Consider the following 20,787-nt stretch of genomic DNA (forward strand, 5'->3'; position numbering starts at 1 on the left):
CAGAAGTCAGGTTCATCACCAAACCTGTTCGTGCCTTCTTTCCACCTATGTTTCTTGTCCCGCGCGACGGTTAAGAATTCATCGTTTCCACCACGTGGTGTGATTTGCTACTGGATGTCGGTTGGCCGCTGAACTTCTTCACTATCAGGTCTGAATGGGGGTGGTTGCCTTGGCCATTTATCTTATTGTCTTTTAGCTACATGTCATAAATGTTTTGTCTACGCTCCCAACGTATAATTTACTCGTTCTTTTCTCGTTTTGCTTTCACTCGTTTTGTTTAAAAATTACTTCTCTGCTCATCATGCTATCATCGTATGTTTGTGCTTTCGGGCATGCTTCCACTGGTTGCTTAGGAAAGTAGTGTGGTGAGTAGCGTATCGAGCCTGCACTAAGTAATTTCGGGCCGATTCGTCCGAATCACATTACCCGACGTGTGGCGATTTCATAGCAAGGAGCTTTAATTGTGTTTTCTTCTAAAGAATTTCTTTTTCAGTATATCTGAATGATTTGTTGTACTTTGGTCAAACACATTTCAGAAATATTTATGGCCTGCTTGTTTTAAAGACTGATTTCTTAGAACCTTCGAAGAGATTGTTATATAACTTCAATTGATGAACTATTGCCTTGCTTCTCTTACTGCAATTGGCCGTAAATATTTCGAAAATAGTAACCAGTGGCACATAAAAACTGTATATTTTGAAAAGAGAATTAACATTTGTTGTAAATTTAAATTCTCATACTTCATGTTTCCATGAATGATCTTTTGCAGAGTTGAGAACAAATATTTCAATTAACGCTACAACCTTTTGTCATTAATCTTACTGCAATATTCTACATTGTTGACAGATTATAAGTAATTGTTCTTGAATGGTTTTGTCCAATTACACAATTTTGTCTAAATATGTCACAATTCTATTAACCTAATTTGTAGAATTATATTGGCTGTGGAGTGTTAATTAAAGTCTTGATAAGAGCGATGTTCATTCATTACTTTGCCCAGTCCTTCCACTCTTAGGCAACGTTAGGCCAGTAATGCTTAGCATGTACAAAACCTTGTCTGGTTTCCATGTTTGTAAATACTACCTCAAAAACTCGAAATTTATGTATGTACAAATAGTAACGAGCATTTTTCCTGTTTGATAGATAATAAAATCCCAGCGATGATGATGAAACTTCGGTAAGCATGTCTGGGAAACAAAAGAAAAGATAAAATTCTGCTTTGCTCAAGAAGGGCCCTTTCAAAAAACAAAGCTATTTGTTAGCAAACACAGATAGAAGAGCTTCAACATTAACATGATCACTTCTTATCCTATTTCAAGCTGTTTTCTTAAATTAAATTTTTGTTCTTTTTCTAAAAATATGATTCACTGTCCACACAACATTGCAAGATGTGGCAGTGTAGGTTTCACCAAATCTACTTTTCACCTAACAATGTACGTAAGTCTTATTAAATATTTATAAATGAATACCAGGTTAGCCGAGAGTTCTGCTTCCTGGACTCGGGTAGGCGCGCCGCCCCCGGATCGAATCCGCCTGGCGGATTAACGACGTCGGATGGTGTGCCGGCCAGCCTGGATGTGGTTTTTAAGGCTGTTTTCCACATCCTGCTAGGTGAATACCGGGCTTGTCCACCCACGTTCTGTCTCAATTACCCGACTCGCAGACATATGACACATTCGCACTATTCCATGCTTGCACCAGACACAGACAGCTGGGGTACACTAATTCTGTCCTGGAAGGTATGGGGTGGTGGCAGGAAGGGCATCAGGCCACCCCTTAAAATTAACCTTGCCAAACAGACACTCTTTTAAAATCGTATATAACTTACTCTTTTCCTAATGAAATATTCTTAAGTCAGTCTTGGTGGGGGAAATTAACTAGAATGGTGAATGCATGACTGGTAATTCTTCCTTGATACCAACACAGAAATTGTCAAACACAATCAAATCTTTACACTATGATAATTACCGAACTAGCTCTTGCAGAGAAATTAACTCAAAGCACATTACCTTATTCTAGGTGAGCTGTCTCTCTATACAATGATAGCAAATCATCTTCTATACTCAATTACATTTCATCAAACATCTCAAATAAAGATAGTGCTGCACAGCCACCTTCCTAGTTCCTTTCTCTGTCGTGATGGAACACTCTGCCCCCTCTCTGGCCGCCAATTGCTTCTGACTCCTCTGTTCGCTCGAGCTCTACCCAATAATACTACAACCTCTGGTGGCCAAAGAATATCGCTCATGTACTCAGGCATGCAAAGATGCTCGTAGTGGCAAATAATTCAAATAAACTGACATTTATCATGATACAGTATGTGATAAAAAGTATCCAGACACCCTCAAAAACATACCTCTTTCATATTAGGTGCATTGTGCTGCCGCCTACTGCCAGGTACTTCATACCAGTGATCTCAGTAGCCATAGACATCGTGAGAGAGCAGAATGGGGCACGGACTTCGAACGTGGTGAGGTGATTGGGTGCCACTTGTGTCATACGTATGCACGCGAGATTTCCATACTCCTAAACATCCCTAGGTCCACTGTTTCCTCTGTGATAGTGCAGTTGAAACGTGAAGGGACACTACAGCACAAAAGCGCACAGGCCGACCTCGTCTGTTGACAGATAGATACCGCCGACAGTTTAAGAGAGTTGTAATGTCTCAATAGGCAGACATCTGATCACACAGAAATTCAAAACTGCATCAAAATCCACTGCAAGTACTATGACAGTTATGCGGGAGGTGAGAAAACTTGGATTTCATGTTCGATCGGCTGCTCATAGGCCACACATCACGCCGGTAAATGCCAAACGACGCCTCGCTTTGTGTAAAGAGCGTAAACATTGGACGATTGAACAGTGGAAAAACGTTGTGTGGAGTGACGAAATACGTTACACAATCTGGCGATCCGATGGCAGGGTGTGGGTATGGAGAATGCCTGGTGAACGTCATCTGCCATCGTGTGTAGTGCCAAAAGTAAAATTCGGAGGCGATGGTGTTATGGTGTGGTCGTGTTTATGTGGCACTATCACAGCAGAGGCCTACATTAATGTCTTAAGTACCTTCTTGCTTCCCGCTGTTGAGCAATTCGGTGATGGCCGTTGCATCTTTCAACACTGTCGAGCGCCTGTCCATGAAGCACGGTGTGTGCTGAAGTGGTTACACGACAATAACATCCCTGTAATGGACTGGCCTGCACAGAGTCGTGACCTGAATTCTATAGAATACCTTTGGGATGTTTTGGAACGCCGACTTCGTGCTAGGCCTCACCGACCGACATCGATACCTCTTCTCGGTGCAGCATTCTGTCAAGAATGGGCTGCCATTCCCCAAGAAACCTTCCAGCACCGGATTGAACGTATGCCTGAGAGAGTAGAAGCTGTCATCAAGGCTAAAGGTGGGCCAATACCATATTGAATTGCAGCATTACCGATAGAGGGCGCCACTATCATGCAAGTCAGTTACAGCCAGGTGTCCGGGTACTTTTGATCACGTAGTGTATGAGCCGTGCGTGTTGTTGCTTGTCACCTTGTCTTTACCGTAATGTCGCCTCTTTTCTTATTCAATTTATTGGAGTCACTAAGTTGCTGGTTTGCTTGCCCGTGAGTGGCAGCAGCAGCGCTTATCGATAAATGCACTGTCGTACTATCTCTGGAGCGACCGCTAGTATTTCCGTCTCGTCGTGGTCGGGAGTTCAATCGGGATGGAGCTCCAGTAAGGTCTGCACAGTTCGTGCTCACCGACCGCTGGCGACACACATGCACTGTCCGGCGGAAGGAGATTGGAGTGGGAACGACCGTTGGTTGGTCGTTCGGTCGGTCGCCTCATCGGGCGACCTGTATTTGGTCTTTTGGCCGTTTCTGGGCCTCGTCAGTTGGTCAAAACTTGCCGGACGTGGGTCGGTGCCTTCCTTGTGCAGAGATGTCGCGGCCAATGCGCAAGAGTTACCTCTGCATGGCTGGGTCCGAGCCACTGTGCCCGGGTCGCCCGTGTCTCGGAGTTCCTAACGGACATTGAGTTGAGTTGGGTTGGACCTGTAGTGAGCTCCGGACAGCCAAGACTCGGCCGACCGTTGCTCACACTTATAAGTTGAGTGGGGACGACCGTTGGTTGGTCGTTCGGTCGGTCGTCTCATCGGACGACGTGTATTTGGTCGCCGACCGCTTGGAGCTGTGTGTAGCTTCTGTGATTTACACTGAGCAGTTATGAATGCTGTCTGCGTACTGGAGCAGGCAGTCGGTCGGCTGCGACAGAGCAGCGAGTGTGTGTTTCCTCGCTGTGTCAATGCTGTCCGGCACGCCTTTGTGTTTGTTCATTTTTTTTGAGTAGTCATTGTGCCTTGGCTGCATTTAAACTGAGGTTAGAGTTTCCTGCCGGCCGGAGTGGCCGTGCGGTTCTAGGCGCTACAGTCTGGAGCCGAGCGACCGCTCCGGTCGCAGGTTCGAATCCTGCCTCGGGCATGGATGTGTGTGATGTTCTTAGGTTAGTTAGGTTTAAGTAGTTCTAAGTTCTAGGCGACTGATGACCTCAGAAGTTAAGTCGCATAGTGCTCTGAGCCATTTTTTTAGAGTTTTCTCCCCAGGCCGACCCCTGGAACACCTCTGGCCACCACTATTCTGTTGTTTGTGATTGTGATTTTCTTTCGTCCCAAATGCTGTGCCAGCCCTTCAGTCGTATATTGATTTTGTCTGTTCTATGTTCAGTATATGACCTTCAGCCGAACCTTATGTGAAGTATTTTAAGATTAGGCCTTCAGCAGTGTTTTATTTAACATTCTTGTTTGCTCTGTATTTAGGCCTTTAGCCGCGTTTGTTTTAAAATTTGTGGCTTTCAGCCGTAATATGTAAATTCCTGTCTGTAAGGTTTCTCTTTAATTATCTTGAATTTTTAAAATGACTTTCAGCTGTACTGTGTAAATGCTTATCTTAGGGTTTGTCTTTAACTATTCTGAATAATTGTTTGGGCCTTCAGCCGTGAAGATATTTTAATTTTACTTAAGTAAGGCCTTCAGCCGTTTGTCTAAATCCTTGTGTTTTAAAATGAATTATTTAAACCCTTTGTTATTGATAAGTTACTTGGGTCCCAGCCGTGAATTGATCCTTGTTGTTTTAAAGAGGATAAAGTTGTGTGTTCTTGTGAAACTAACAGTAACTGGTCTTGACCCCTTTCCACAAGCTGATCCGCTCTGTCCTGCGAAACCAGATTTCAGTGTACTCACATGTTTTACAGTTATTTCTCCTGATACAGATACCTTTCGCCAACCCCTGACAGCTTTACTCCTGCTAGTCTGTTGCTCTTACTTTTGGGAAGTAATAACATATATTTGTACCAAAATCATCGACCATTGTCTCCTGTCGCGGCTGTCATTATTTAAGGCTGGAAAGCTTTTGAGAAATGTGTTATAGTTATCAAGTGGTCCTCAATCCGCTTATTGACGCGGTACTGACATTCGACGCTTGGATTCAAGTTGCGAACTGGAGGAAGTTATTATCCCTATCTTCGCGAGTAAACTAGCAAGGAAGTTAATCTTACAATTAGACTACGAGACTAGTTTCAGTAGACACTTGTTGCCTTTGTTAAATGTATTGTCATCAGGAAACATTACGACATTTATTACTTCGTTGGAAAGAAATACATTCTCATCCTTTTCGATCACATATATATCCAGGATACGAGGGTTTTTCGATGTGTGGTGACAGAAAAAAGCTAGGGGAATGGTACAGCCAACGTACTCGCGAACCTCTCCATGACATATCTCGCACATCATAGAGCAATCCCTCCTCTACCGGCCGGCCACGGTGGTCTAGCGGTTCTAGGCGCTCAGTCCGGAGCCGCGCGACTGCTACGGTCGTAGGTTCGAATCCTGCCTCGGGCATGGATGTGTGTGATGTCCTTAGGTTAGTTGGGTTTAAGTAGTTCTAAGTTCTAGGGGACTGATGACCATAGATGTTAAGTCCCATAGTGCTCAGAGCCATTTGAACCATTTTTGAACCCTCCTCTACCCTCTACAGCCAACGGTCTTACCGCAGTAGTGACACCGGTTTCCCTTATATCTTCGAAGTTAAGCGTCTGCCCCGATATCTGAAAGGTCAGCGTGACGCTCTGCCGTCCTAAGGGACCCGAGTTCGATTCCCGTCTGGGTCGGGGATTTTCTCCGCTCAGGGACTAGGCATTGTGTTGTCTCCATCATCATTTCATCCCCATCCGACCCGCAGGTCGCCCAAACGCTCGTTTCCATTTATCGAAGTTAAGCGCTGTCAGGCAGGTGGGGTGCACTCAGCCCTTGTGAGACCAATTGAGCTGGCTACTAGACTGAGAAATAGAGACACCGTTCACAAGACACTGCCGGGAGAGTGGTATGTAGACCATATGCTCCTGTGTGCCCGAATCCGGTGATGCCTCAGGTTTGAGGATGACACGGCGGCCGGTCGGTACCGTCCGGCCCTCTCTGCCTGTTCGGAAGGTGTTTGTTTTTCTATCCTCAGAAACTAATTCCGAAACTGCATACTTCAAAAATTACTTCAAAATTACTTTTATCTATTGAAACCAGAATCAAGGCAGTACTTCAGGATAACTTCTCCAGTAGAAAATGAAAAAGTAAAAGAGCTCCTCTAAGGAAACGCCATATTTGCTTTGAGCCACTGCAGAAGGCAGTAAAGGGAGTGACAGCTCCTGCCGCATAATCAGAAACTATTTTCTTTCTGAACGCTCAGTCTCACCTTTCCTTCCGTTGTATGAGAGTTCTCTTCAGTCCACAGAAGGGAGAGGGTGTAGTGCACTGCTGGCACAAAGCCTGTTCCTCACGCATAGCACCGCCGAGCATGAAATTCCCATAAGACCGACGGGTCGCCAACGACAGGGTCACATCTTTTCTGTGGGGAAGACACGGGGGAGATATTGTAAATTTAATCCAGGCCATTGGCTCAAAGTCTGGTGACTGGGAGCTCAAAATACCTTGTTTAGGAAATAGTAGAAACCAAGTGCTGTACATGGAAATGCAGACCCCATAACGTCGCTAGCAGGAAGACTGGTGTACCGTTCTGAGCACTGAACAGAGTTAACGGGCATCGCTCAGTACTGGAAACGCCTGCCTCTGACGTTCTGCAGAGGTTACGCGAAAGAACTTACTCCCCTTTTAATAGCAGTTCGACGTAGGTCGCTGGAACAATGAAGGATACTAAGTGATTGGAAAAAAATCATTGATCATTCCTGTTTACAAGAAAGGTTGTCGAACTGATGCACGTGATTACGAGTATAGGTCTGCTTAGATGACGTCAATATGTTGTTAGATTATGGAACATGTTGAATGTTCACACCGTATGACGTTTTTGGAGAACGGTAATCTCCTCTATAAAATCCAATATCGATTCCGTAGACAGAGATCACGTCAAACTGTTTGCGCTGATCTTCCGTAAAATTCAGAGCGCCGTAGACGAAGGCGCTCGTGTTGATGCCATGTTCCCTGACTTCCGAATGGAATTCGACTCAGGAATGTTGATATGTTTAAAAGTATCGGGAATCCTATATATCGATACATAAAAGAGTAGCACTTCCGGCTCGCAACATATCGAAAAAGGATCGATATACCGACTGAAATAATATCGTCGTATCTGCCCATGAAAATATTGTCTGTACATTGTAAATATACTGTCGGTTTTAGAGCTGTATATTTAAGCATTGGTTCAAAATGGTTCAAATGGCTCTGAGCACTATGGGACTTAACTTCTGAGGTCATCAGTCGCCTAGAACTTAGAACTAATTAAACCTAACTAACCTAAGGACATCACACACATCCATGCCCGAGGCAGGATTCGAACCTGCGACCGTAGCGGTCGCTCGGCTCCAGACTGTAGCGCCTAGAACCGCACGGCGACTCCGGACGGCTTTAAGCATTGGTTTATTATTAGACATTCTGTACATCAACAAGCTAGCAGCCTGCCCATCACCCTCAGAGCACGAATTGAAAGGAAAACGATGCACGGTCACGCTTGGCGATAACTACTTTGCTAGCAATGCAACTGCAGGTAAGTGTCACAATAAAAGGTGTTCGATGGGTCTGTCGATCGGTTTCGTCACATATCGGATTTGACCGGAATTCATAATGTCGACTTCTCCTTTTTTCATTTCTGCGAGCACAAGCGACCTAGCTGTTGTAGTGTTAAAACTGCGTGGAAAAGCTAAATCTTGCATTTCATGTTGGCAGGGCTGAGCACAAATTACACCAGCATTTCCCCTTACATGTCTCCGCACACCGCAAAAGCCAATCTTGTTATTTATATTTTTGTTGGTCGTTTTCACCAATTCTATATCTACATCTATACTCCACAAGCCACCAGACGGTGTGTGGCGGAGGGTACCTTGAGTACCTGTATCGGTTCTCCCTTCTATTCCAGTCTCGTATTGTTCGTGGAAAGAAAGATTGTCGGTATGCCTCTGTGTGGGCTCTAATCTCTCTGATTTTATCCTCTTAGTCTCTTCGCGAGATATACGTAGGAGGGAGCAAAATACTTCTGGACTACTCGGTGAAGGTATGTTCTCGAAACTTCAGCAAAAGCCCGTACCGAGCTATTGAGCGTCTCTCTGGCAGAGTCTTCCACTGGAGTCTATCTATCATCTCCGTAACGCTTTCGCGATTACTAAATGATCCTGTAACGAAGCGCGCTGCTCTCCGTTGGATCTTCTCTACCTCTTCTATCAACCCTATCTGGTACGGATCCGACACCGGTGAGCAGTATTCAAGCAGTGGGCAATTTTTTTTTAAGAATGCCGATGTGAAGAAATAGCACAGTAATTGCGTTAAAAGTTGCTTTTTGGCACACTGTTCTGCTATTGCTTCACATCGGAAATCTTGTTATTACATTCACACACCCATGCTCCTGTGTAATAGGACTTCTTCAATTGTGTCACATATTCTTGCTTCACACAGTCGAAGAGAAAGATAGGACGTGATGAACGCTCAAAAAGTAGTAAGACTCCTCCACATAGTGAAAGTACAATTATATTCAAATACAATTCCAAAAAAGAATATCTTTAAATTCTTACGGAAAACGGTGAAAAAATGTAATATAAAATACAAATGTCGGCACTCGCTATTGCCATTTTGATTAAGATATATCGATACATCGCGTGAATCAATGTCACCCCACATATTGCTGTCTTTTTGGAAAAATATCGATGCATCAATAAAACGATATTTTATCTAGAGCTCTAATTTGACACAATCCCGCACTGTCGCTTGGTAAATAAAATACCGAGAATTGGAGCATATTTTCCAATTGTTTCTGGAGTTCTTAAGTGTTACAACGGTATACATAATTCCTAATGCAACGCAATAGATGTAAAGATAATATATGGAGTACCCGAAGGGAGTGTCATAGGGCCATGTTTAAATTGGCGTGATACACAGATTTTAATGGATATGTGTTTTGCACCTTCGAAGAAAGCTAATTCCTAATATTCAAATGGCTGTTGTAATTTCGTATGGGTGTATGCGTGTGGTAAGTGGTGTCCCTCTAGCAACTAAAATGATCACAATACTTTCTGCAGCTATTGTAAGAATGACGTACTCTCATATCCTTCTGCTCACTGATTATTTAAGTTTAAACAGCTATCCAACACTAAAAGTTTATTTTAATTATATAGTGTGTTAACTACGTAGAGATTAATGGAATGGAATGTAACCTTCATGCAGATAACCAGCCTACTTGGATGTTGTATGCACCTCTTCGCGGTCCTAAAATTTCTTAGATACAACTATAATCATGATTTTTAGTCGTGAATCGAACTAGCAACTTTCAGTATGCAGGAAGATGGCAAGAAAGTGCAACGTGCTTTTACACAGTCCACTGAGTAGCAGATAACAGTCAGAGCTGTCTGTGACTGTGTAGTAAGGAAATTAAGTTCGTATAAAATACTTCATATAGTTAAAATTTGGTTGCAGGTTCTGACTAGCATCCAGAAGCTTCTGAGAAACCGATAAACGTTACACAGATTCTGGTTGCATAATGAAAACAGCGAGACATACCTTTCATAAATGAAGTATATTATCAAGGAATACATCTTCGGTCCCTCATGTTCTTCATGAAAATTCCGCGATAAAAACTCTCCACAGTAAGTCACAAATACACATTTAGTTATTTCGTCACATTGTGGCGTACAGACAATACTTCGTACCGACGCTAATTACATCTACACACTCATTTTACCCTTCATTGGTATTACTATCACGTAGTAATTAATAAGAACAAAGAGCGTTAGACGCTCGCAGTCACTTTACGGCATAATCGCTATAATATTTGTCGAGTTGGAAGACGACAAGTCCTACCGCCACACCTCCAAAGTGAATTGCAGTGACTCAGTCACCAACACAGTTAGATCGCAATAGATCGGTGATGCGGTATTGTAACATATCACCCCGGACTACAAGTCCATTTAAAAAATAAGACTTGGTTTTGAAACTCGCTTCATTTTAACCAACTGTTAGGCCCTCCAGCCCTCCGCGATATTTTAACATCGATATTGAAATGATTGTACATGGTTATCATGTTATGAGGCCCTTTCAAAAGCCGTGTAGCTGCTTGAAGATGGCTTTATTCGCATCCACCGGTTAGGTCAGAAAGTTAGACGCATGCCCTTTCAAATGCCGTGTAGCTGCTTGAAGATGACTTTATTCGCATCTACCGGTTAGGATCGATATTGAAATGATTGTACATGGTTATCATGTTATGAGGCCCTTTCAAAAGCCGTGTAGCTGCTTGAAGATGGCTTTATTCGCATCCACCGGTTAGGTCAGAAAGTTAGACGCATGCCCTTTCAAATGCCGTGTAGCTGCTTGAAGATGGCTTTATTCGCATCTACCGGTTAGGTCAGAAAGTTAGACGCATCTTCAGGATTATAATGGTCATATTTTCATGAAGAAGGTGGACAGGTACTGGGTTCCAGCTTCCGGGAAGCTATGCACGTCAAAAGTCAAACCACAATGGTGGGTTGTCATATTAAAATAAAACAAAACAAATAGCAAAACGCACCTCGGATTTAATTTCCATCTTTCTGGAAGTTACTTGCATCGACAGTGAAACCATTGTCGTGGCTTATCATGAACAAATCGAGTAAGCGGAGAAGATGCATGTTAACATGTACATATCATGACTGTCGAATGAGCCAGGCCGCATATCACCTTGTAGGATGTATTATGAGATCCGGCAGACAGGAATTGTATGATGAACTGCTAGTTACCACGGGCCGCTTAAACCACATTGGCCAGTTATCAATAAGGTGAAAGTACGCACATTACACGGGATTTTAAGTTTTATTTCATTGGTTTAATGCAGTTGGTGTCTATCGATCTCATAATGTGTCCTACATTGTGACAAGCATCCTTTGCGTGTACTCAATTTTATTATGACAGCACACCATTGTGGTTTGACTATTAACGTGGATAACTTCCCCAAAGCTGGGACTCTGTAGTTGTCCACCTCCTTTATGATAATATAACCATTATAAACCTGAAGATGCGTCTATATCTTACTGACCTGACCGGTAGCTGCGAATAAAGCATCTTCATACAGCTATTCGGCTTTTGAAAACACCTATCCTTCTTGACTTGATAATTGTTGTAATGTTTATGGTAATTTGAACGTTTACTCAGTGCCGTGTGTTGTTATTGTTATTCATGATGTCTCTGAGCTGTGGTTACCCTCCCCAAAAAGTTGTGAGTAAACTCCTCTGACCATTAACGTACGTATCTAACACATAAGTAGGGAAGGGACAGCGGACATCACTATTTCAGGCGTAAAAGTTACGTGACAGATAACATGGCGAACTCTATTAGGGTTTATGCAGATGATGCTGCATGATAGTTACAAAGTCAGAAGACCCTAGCGAAATGCATGATAACCTCGGAAGATTGATGATTGGTGCGAGAACTGCGCGTAAACAAGCGAAGAGATCCATTCGATTACGCTGTTGGTGATAAATCACTGCAACAGCGAGACATTGACTTGCGTAGGAGGAACCTTCCGAAGCAACTGAAAGTGGAATGACTACATAAAGCTAATTGTAGGAAAAGCAGATGCCAGACAGATACATTGGAAGAATATGAAGGAAACGTAATTCATCCACGTAAAAAGTGGCTTGCAAAACAGTTATTCGTCCAATTCTTGAGTGTTGTTCAACAGTCTGGGGTCCTTACCAAGTTGGATTAACGGAGGAGACAGAATCTCGAATAACAGCGGTACATTTCGCCAGGAAATAGTTTGGTAAGCGCTACAGCGTTACGGTGATACTCAACAACTCCGCTGGCAGACGCTACATCAAATGTGATCTGTATCTAGGAGAGGGTTGTATACTTCCGAAGAGAAGTCGGGCAGCATATTTCTTCGCACTCATGCCTCGAGAATAGCCAAGACGAGAAAATCGGAGTAATTAGATCACATACGGAAGTTTATCGACAGTCTATTTTGCCACGCAACATTCGCGAATGGAGCTGGGAAGAAGGGCCCCTCTGTCACATTTGTGATTTGTAGATGTAGAGATCTCAGAATGTCATTAATTGGATTTCGGCCAGATACGAACTGCGGGAGTTTGGATGGCTCTTTCTGTCAACTAACTAACACGTCAGTCAGGTGAGAGCAGCTCAGCACTGTATCAACATCTACATGGATACTCCGCAAATCGCATTTAAGTGCCTGGAAGAGGGTTCATCGAACCACCTTCACAATTCTCTATTATTCCAATCTCGTATAGCGCGCGGAAAGAATGAACACCTATATCTTTCCGTACTAGCTCTGATTTCATTTACTTTATCGTGGTGATCGTTCCACCATATGTAGGTCGGTGTCAACAAAATATTTTCGCATTCACAGGAGAAAATTGGTGATTGGAATTCCGCCGCAACGAAAAAGCCTTTCTTTTAATGATTTCCAGTCCAAATCCTGTATCATTTCTGTGACACTCTCTCCCATATTTCGCGATAATTCAAAACGTGTTGCCTTTCTCTGAACTTTTTCGATGTACTCCGTCAGTCCTACCTGGTTAAGGATCCCACACCGCGCAGCAGTATTCTAAAAGAGGACGGACAAGCGTAGTGTAGGCAGTCTCCTTAGTAGGTCTGTTACATTTTCTAAGTGTCCTGCCAATAAAACGAAGCCTTTGGTTAGCCTTCCTCACAACATTTTCTATGTGTTCTTTCTGATTTAAGTTGTTCGTAATTGTAATACCTAGGTATTTAGTTGAATTTACGACTTTTAGATTAGACTGACTTATCGTGTAACCGTAATTGTAATACCTAGGTATTTAGTTGAATTTACGACTTTTAGATTAGACTGACTTATCGTGTAACCGAAGTTTAACGAGTTCCTTTTAGCACTCATGTGGATGACTTCACACTTTTCCTTATTTAGGGTCAACTGCCACTTTTCGCACCATTCGGATATTATTTCTAAATCGTTTTGCCGTTTGTGTCTAATGATTTTATTAGTCGATAAACGACTCCTAGGTTTCGAGACAACGTTTTGTTGTGGAAACTGTTATAAGCGTCTCGCATTGAACTCCGCGCTAAGTTTCGAGCTTCTGTAAAGGATCGCCAATCTTGGGAATTTTGCGTCTGTTTAAATTTGGCATGTTTGTTTCGTTGTTTCTGCAACAGTGTTTTGTGTACCAAGGAGGGTCAGCTCCGTCGTTTGTTAGTTTATTTGGTATAAACCTCTCGACTGCTACCGATACCATTTCTTTGAATCTAAGCCACATCTGGTCTACACTTGTATTATTAATTTGGAATGAGTGGAGATTGTCTCTCAAGAAGGCGTCAAGTGAATTTTTATCTGCTCAAAAATACGTATATTTTTCGCTTATTTTTAGAGGATTTGGGGATTACAATGTTCAGTCTCGCTACGACAACCCTGTGTTCATTAATCCCTATATCGGTTTTGATGCTGGTTACTAACTCAGGATTATTTGTTGCTAAGAGATCAACTGTGTTTTCAACGTTTAGTATTCGCGTGTGCTCATGAACTAACTGCTCGAAATAATTTTCAGAGAATGCGTTTAGCACAAGCACAATTTCGGATGATATTTAACGTGTACCTCCGGAATTTAACATTGTATTTTTGCCAACATATCGAGGGTAGATTAAAGTCACCACCAACTATTATCGTATGAGCCGGGTACGTGTTTGGAATCAAACTCAAGTTTTCTTTGAACCTTTCAGCAACCGTATCATCCGAACTGGGAGGTCGGTAAAAGAATCTAATTATTATTTTATTCCGGTTGCCTACAATGACCTCTGCCCATACTAACTCACAGGAAGCATCTACTTCAATTTCGCGACAAGTTAAACTACTTCTAACAGCAACAAACACGCCACCGCTAACCGTGTTTAGCCTATGTTTTCAGAACAGCGTTAGGCTCTTCGCAAAAATTTTGGCTGAGCTTATATCCGGCTTTAGCCAGCTGTCAGTGCCTATAACGATTTGAGCATCAGTGCTTTCTATTAGCGCTTGGAGCTCTGGTACTTTCGCAACACAGGTCCAAGGAATGGCCACGTGCTGCTCGTTCCGCTTCCAGATGACAGTAGCATACCAGTATAGCGGTTAATACCGATTGCCCGCAATCCCAAAATTTTACCTGCCCTTGACGTGATCAACTGCGTGCACAATCACTTTCCGAAATAGGTCAGCTGCGCGTGGTGGTCAGTTTTTAAGTCAAATGCGCGCCGAAGGAACCATAAGTGCATTCACTGTGATGCCCCCCAACCCCCCCCCCCCCCCCCCCACCCGTCTGCGGCAAACCAAAATGCGGCCATCATATTCAAACAAACAGACAATGGATTCGTCCCGAAAATACTAACTGATGCCATTCCTGTCCCCAGTGACGTTGTTCCATACAGACGTGGTCTGAATGGTGCGACCACGCCCATATCGTTGTGTTCTACGGTGTTCTGTGAACCATGAATCATTTTGCACACACCCGTTGTACTGCTGAAACAAGCAGCAGTTGCTCGAGTAGATGCATCACATTCTTTCATGCCGAAACGCGTCCTCTTTCAAACTCATGGATTTTACGATACGGTTTGTGCCTACGCCTGCGAGGCATCCTGCACGTCTGCTTTAGTCACACTGATCGATTACCTTCGGTATATAGCAACATCGAGAGCCGGGGGAACATTTACCCGCAGATGGTGTTGCGCCGCGATATCAGTGTTGATCTTGAAACCACCGGCCGACAAAGTCCAAATGCCAATCATTTCTGCAGAACACACTAAAGTACATGTACTGTGAATACGAACGTTCTGTCTGCAGTTGTTCAAGGTGTTCTGTTTTTTCTGAACATGAATAGACATAGGCGCTCCTCCCGCCTTGGAATCTGGAGTACAGAGCTTTCATTCACTAAAAAACTCTCACTCACTTTTAGAAGTGATTTTCCGTGATTCCGCTAAACCTCTCATGTAGCACCACGTGTCTGATCGCAGTGAAACAATACTATAACTTTGGCAATTGCTGTATAACTTATGTTTGAGTGCAAGTTACTTATTGGATCACCCTGGCATTTTTCGTAGTTTATTTGTGATATATGTGTTTGTTGATTTTAAGCATCAAAGTAATTTACAGTCTGTTAAGTACTATTGTGGTCGGGTTAATCAATTGAAAAATATATTTGACAACAAACTAAAACATATACATACATCATACAGGATGTATCCGTAAGAGCGTGCAAATATTTAACAGGACATAGAGGATGCTTCACTGGAGAGTCCGAAGTAGGGAACCTGCGGTCGGAGAAGCCGGGTTAAGGAGACAATAGGAATAAAATCACATTCCTGTGTACTTTTTTGTTTACATTAGTTACAGTTAACCGCAAATACAACCACTGACACAATGAACGTACCATTTGTACTGCGCCCGCATCTCGTGGTCGTGCGGTAGCGTTCTCGCTTCCCACGCCCGGGTTCCCGGGTTCGATTCCCGGCGGGGTGAGGGATTTTCTCTGCCTCGTGATGGCTGGGTGTTGTGTGATGTCCTTAGGTTAGTTAGGTTTAAGTAGTTCTAAGTTCTAGGGGACTGATGACCATAGCTGTTAAGTCCCATAGTGCTCAGAGCCATTTGAACCATTTGTACTGCACCTTACAAAATGTGCCGAAACTGACGGCCGTCAAGTATGACGTCGGCGAACAAGATTCTCACACACCCTGACAAATATCCCTGGTGTATTCCTTGTGTTACCAGGTCCCTCGTTTCTTCTGTCCGGTGAACCATTCTCCCTCATTCGGCGATCCAGAGAAATAAATACTCGTCGTGACAGATGATTCCTCTTAGGAAATCGTTCCCTGTATAGCCTTTCAGCAGCGAGAGCATTGCAACGTACATCTACATCTACATGGATACTCTGCAAATCACACTTAAGTGCCTGGCAGAGGGTTCATCGAACCGCCTTCACAATTCTCTATTATTCCAATCTCGTACAGCGCGCGGAAAGAATGAACACCTATACCTTCCCGTACGAGCTCTGATTTCCCTTATTTTATCGTGGTGATCGTCGCTCCCTGTGTAGGTCGGTGTCAACAAAATATATTCGCATTCGGAGGAGAAAGTTGGTGATTGGAATTTCGTGAGAAGATTTCGTCGCAACGAAAAACGCCTTTCTTTTAATGATGCCCATCCCAAATCCTGTATCATTTCTGTGACACTCTCTCCCATATTTTACGATAATACAAAACGTGCTGCCTATCTTGGAACTTTTTCGATGTACACCGTCAGTCCTATGTGGTATTCTAAAGAGGACGGACAAGCGTAGTGTAGGCAGTCTCCTTAGTAGGTGTGTTACATTTTCTAAGTGTCCTGCCAATAAAACGCAGTCTTTGGTTAGCCTTCCCCACAACATTTTCTATGTGTTCCTTCCAATTTAAGTTGTTCATAATTGTAATACCTAGGTACTTAGTTGAATTTACGGCTTTTAGATTAGACTGATTTATCGGTAACCGAAGTTTAACGAGTTCCTTTTAGCACACATGTGGATGACCTCTCACTTTTCGTTATTTTGGGTCAACTGCCACTCTTCGCACCATTCAGATACCTTTTATAAATCGTTTTGCAATTTGTTTTGATCTTCTGATGACTTTATTAGTCGATAAACGACAGCGTCATCTGCAAACAACCGAAGACGGCTGCTCAGATTGTTTCCCAAATTGTTTACATAGATAAGGAACAGCAAAGGCTTCCCTATACACATGGCGCATGTCCACGAGTACTGCGAAACTCTACTGTACTGTTTCATCGTACTGTACTGTACGTCTCTGAATAGCACCGAGTAATTAATGGGTCTGTCGCTGATTCATAGCACGTTGCGTCATGGGAACATGTAAATATGACACGACAGAGTCACGTTATGCACAAATAAAGAAAAAAAAACCTGCATCATGGCTTCCTAGTAATCAGGCTCGTCCTCCTTGTTTCCTTGCAGGAAATAAAGAATGTACACGTAAATCAACAGCACAATACGTGTAAACTTTTACGCATGTTAGTTGTAAATAAGCTGAAAACAGTAATGCTAGACCATGCGGTAGACAAGTTTACTTCCATATCTCCTTAAGCTTGCTTCTCCGACCCCAGGTTTCTACCTCAAATTGTTCAGTGGAGCATTCTCTATGCCCTGGTTCATTTTTGCACGCTCTTACAGAAACACTGTATATTAACAAGAGAAAAATTCAGTTACAATTAATACGTCCAGTCACCGCTGCGTCGATAATTGTTTGACATCTCCAAGGCAAGCTTGAAACCGAGTGGATGAGACCTCCAAATTGTCGAATTTGCGTTGACAGCTTCTTAAAAGCGAAAATCTTTTTTGCTTTCTAACTTCTTTTTGTTGTAAGACCACACATTTTCAATAGAATTAGCGTCAAACGACTGTGATGGCCAATCCAGTACCTGCAAACGGTTCAACTTTTTCCAGTCACTGCTGCGATGCTTCGGATCTTAGCTCCCCTGCAGTATTCAGTCTTCATTTTCGTCGCTGAACCAACGTTTGGCCGTCGGAATCAAACATCTTCCACAAACGTGACGCGAAAGCTGCACTCATGTGTCTTGTTGTGTATCTAAGTCAAGAATTCAAAGTAAACTATTGCTTTACGGGCACTGCATGAGGGAAAAAGATTCCCTCTGTTGAGTTATGAAAGAAATAAGGTGATACCTTCTACCATTTATGTGTAATGCCGACCACATTCCTACTTAACAGACAACCTATAAAAATATTGAGTGGATAACCATCCGTTCTCAAGGATATAATACGTTTTCTCTGTCACCTACAAAATTTAGTTCTTGTGGGATGGAACGTCTAGAAAACTGACCAAATCATTTACATAAGAAATGGAAATTTTTGAGTCTGGCCCCCTCTTGAGAAATTTCTGTGGACGTCCCTAAGCTTATTATCAAAAAACAAAATAGTGCAATGAGAGACACATTTCTACTTATCTGCAACACTATGATACTTTGCTACTGGCATTTCTTTCGAAGACTTGAAATTTACATTTGCAGTTTCATTTCAAAGTTATAGAAACGTGTCATGGAATAACTCGTGCGCTAAAGAATTATATTCGGGTGTATACACACATAAATATCTATATATGCCTTTATTCATAACTTTGCATTAATTTTTTAAACACCCTCTCTCGTGGCTGTATGGTATCATTACCTGTATTTTCTGAGCAAAATTCATGATATTAAGTCTTAACATTCTTAGTTTCTGTGCTCATATGCCCTAACACCCCAAAATGCCGACAATGTTTTATACATGTCGATGCACTCTAATAAGATCGCTCTTTCGTATTGTTCTGAACTCATTTTTAACACAACAACAACAACGAACTGTGAACTCAAAGATATCCAGACACTTGAGCACACGAGAGACAGTGAAAGATATTGCGTAATATTGACCACAGACGGCACAATACTTCCGGGCAGTGCAATATATTTCAAAGGATTTTAATGTTCGCAACATTATTGGGCAACATCTCATTCTCAATCCTATACGGTCAATACTGTTTTATTGCGCTTGAGTATACACAGCGTACTATTACTGACCGTCTAGGGGCCGCTAAACCAAGTAAGGAAAACGTTAAAATATTACTCTGATTTTGTCTTTAGACAGACGTGACACATTACATGAATAGTATCGTAATAATCCATTTTTTCAAACTTAGTGGATGTGTCTGTACGGTTAATATTTATTGCTGTTATCTGGTGAGACTGAAGGTAATTAAAGTGATGAGACAATTCCACGTAATTATTCGTTTCTTGAACTTAAATAATGACTATGTGAACTCCTGGTCTAAGACCTGAGATTACTTGTGTGGTGTGTCATTGGTTGTCGACTCCTGGTCAAGCACTTTAGAGGCTGTATCTCCGGAGTTGATCTTCAATGTTTTCTGCTACTAAGGAATGAAAATTCTGTCGCTAACCATTAATTGCTCAATTGTACACGCATTGCACACCGCATGAAACTTATCCAGCATGATGCGTAGTGTGATCTGTTCTCGTAATAATAACATTTATACCATCGAAATTAATTATATTTTGAAGCGATATAGTCTAACTGTCGTCCATTTGTGTGACTGATAGTTTAGACAGTTTCTCATGCCTACAGATAACCACCTCAAAATAAGCAAGAGCACCAGTTACGTAATTTTATGTTTTTGATGCGATAATTAAAACTGCTCGTCGTAATGTACTGTAATATACACTACTGGGCATTAAAATTGCTACACCAAGAAGAAATGCAGATGATGAACTGGTACTCATTGGACAAATATATTATACTAGAACTGACATGTGATTACATTTTCACGCAATTTGGGTGCATACATCCTGAGAAATCAGTACCCAGAACAACCACCTCTGGCCGTAATAACGGCCTTGGTACGCCTGGGCATTGAGTCAAACAGAGCTTGGATGGCGTGTACAGGTACAGCTGCCCACGCAGCTTCAACACGATACCACAGTTCATCAAGAGTAGTGACTGGCGTATTGTGACGAGCCAGTTGCTCGGCCACCATTGACCAGACGTTTACAATTGGTGAGAGATGTGCTGGCCAGGGCAGCAGTCGAACATTTTCTGTATCCATAAGGGCCCATACAGGACCTGCAACATTGGGTCGTGCATTACCCTGCTGAAATGTAGGGTTTCGCAGGGATCGAATGATGGGTAGGATCACGGGTCGTAACACATCTGAAATGTAACGTCCACTGTTCATAGTGCCGTCAGTGCGAACAAGAGGTGACCGAGACGTGTAACCAATGGCACCCCATACCATCACGCCAGGTGATACGCCAATATGGCGATGACGAATACACGCTTCCAATGTGCGTTCACCACGATGTCGCCAAACACGAATGCGACCATCATGATGCTGTAAACAGAACCTGGATTCATCCGAAAAAATGACGTTTTGCCGTTCGTGCACCCAGGTTCGTCGTTAAGCACACCATCACAGGCGCTCCTGTCTGTGATGCAGGGTCAAGGGTAACCGCAGCCACGGCCTTCGAGCTGATAGTCCATGCTGCTGCAAACGTCGTCGAACTGGTCATGCAGATGGTTGTTGTCTTGTAAACGTCGCCATCTGTTGATTCAGGGATCGAGACGTGGCTGCACGATCCGTTACAGCCATGCGGATAAGATGCCTGTCATCTCGACTGCTAGTGATACGAGGCCGTTGGGATCCAGCACGGCGTTCCTTATTACCCTCCTGAACCCACGGATTCCATATTCTGCTAACAGTCATTGGATCTCGACCAACG

This window comes from Schistocerca americana, chromosome 2 (assembly GCF_021461395.2).
Source record: "Schistocerca americana isolate TAMUIC-IGC-003095 chromosome 2, iqSchAmer2.1, whole genome shotgun sequence".
Classification (NCBI taxonomy): Eukaryota; Metazoa; Arthropoda; class Insecta; order Orthoptera; family Acrididae; genus Schistocerca; species Schistocerca americana.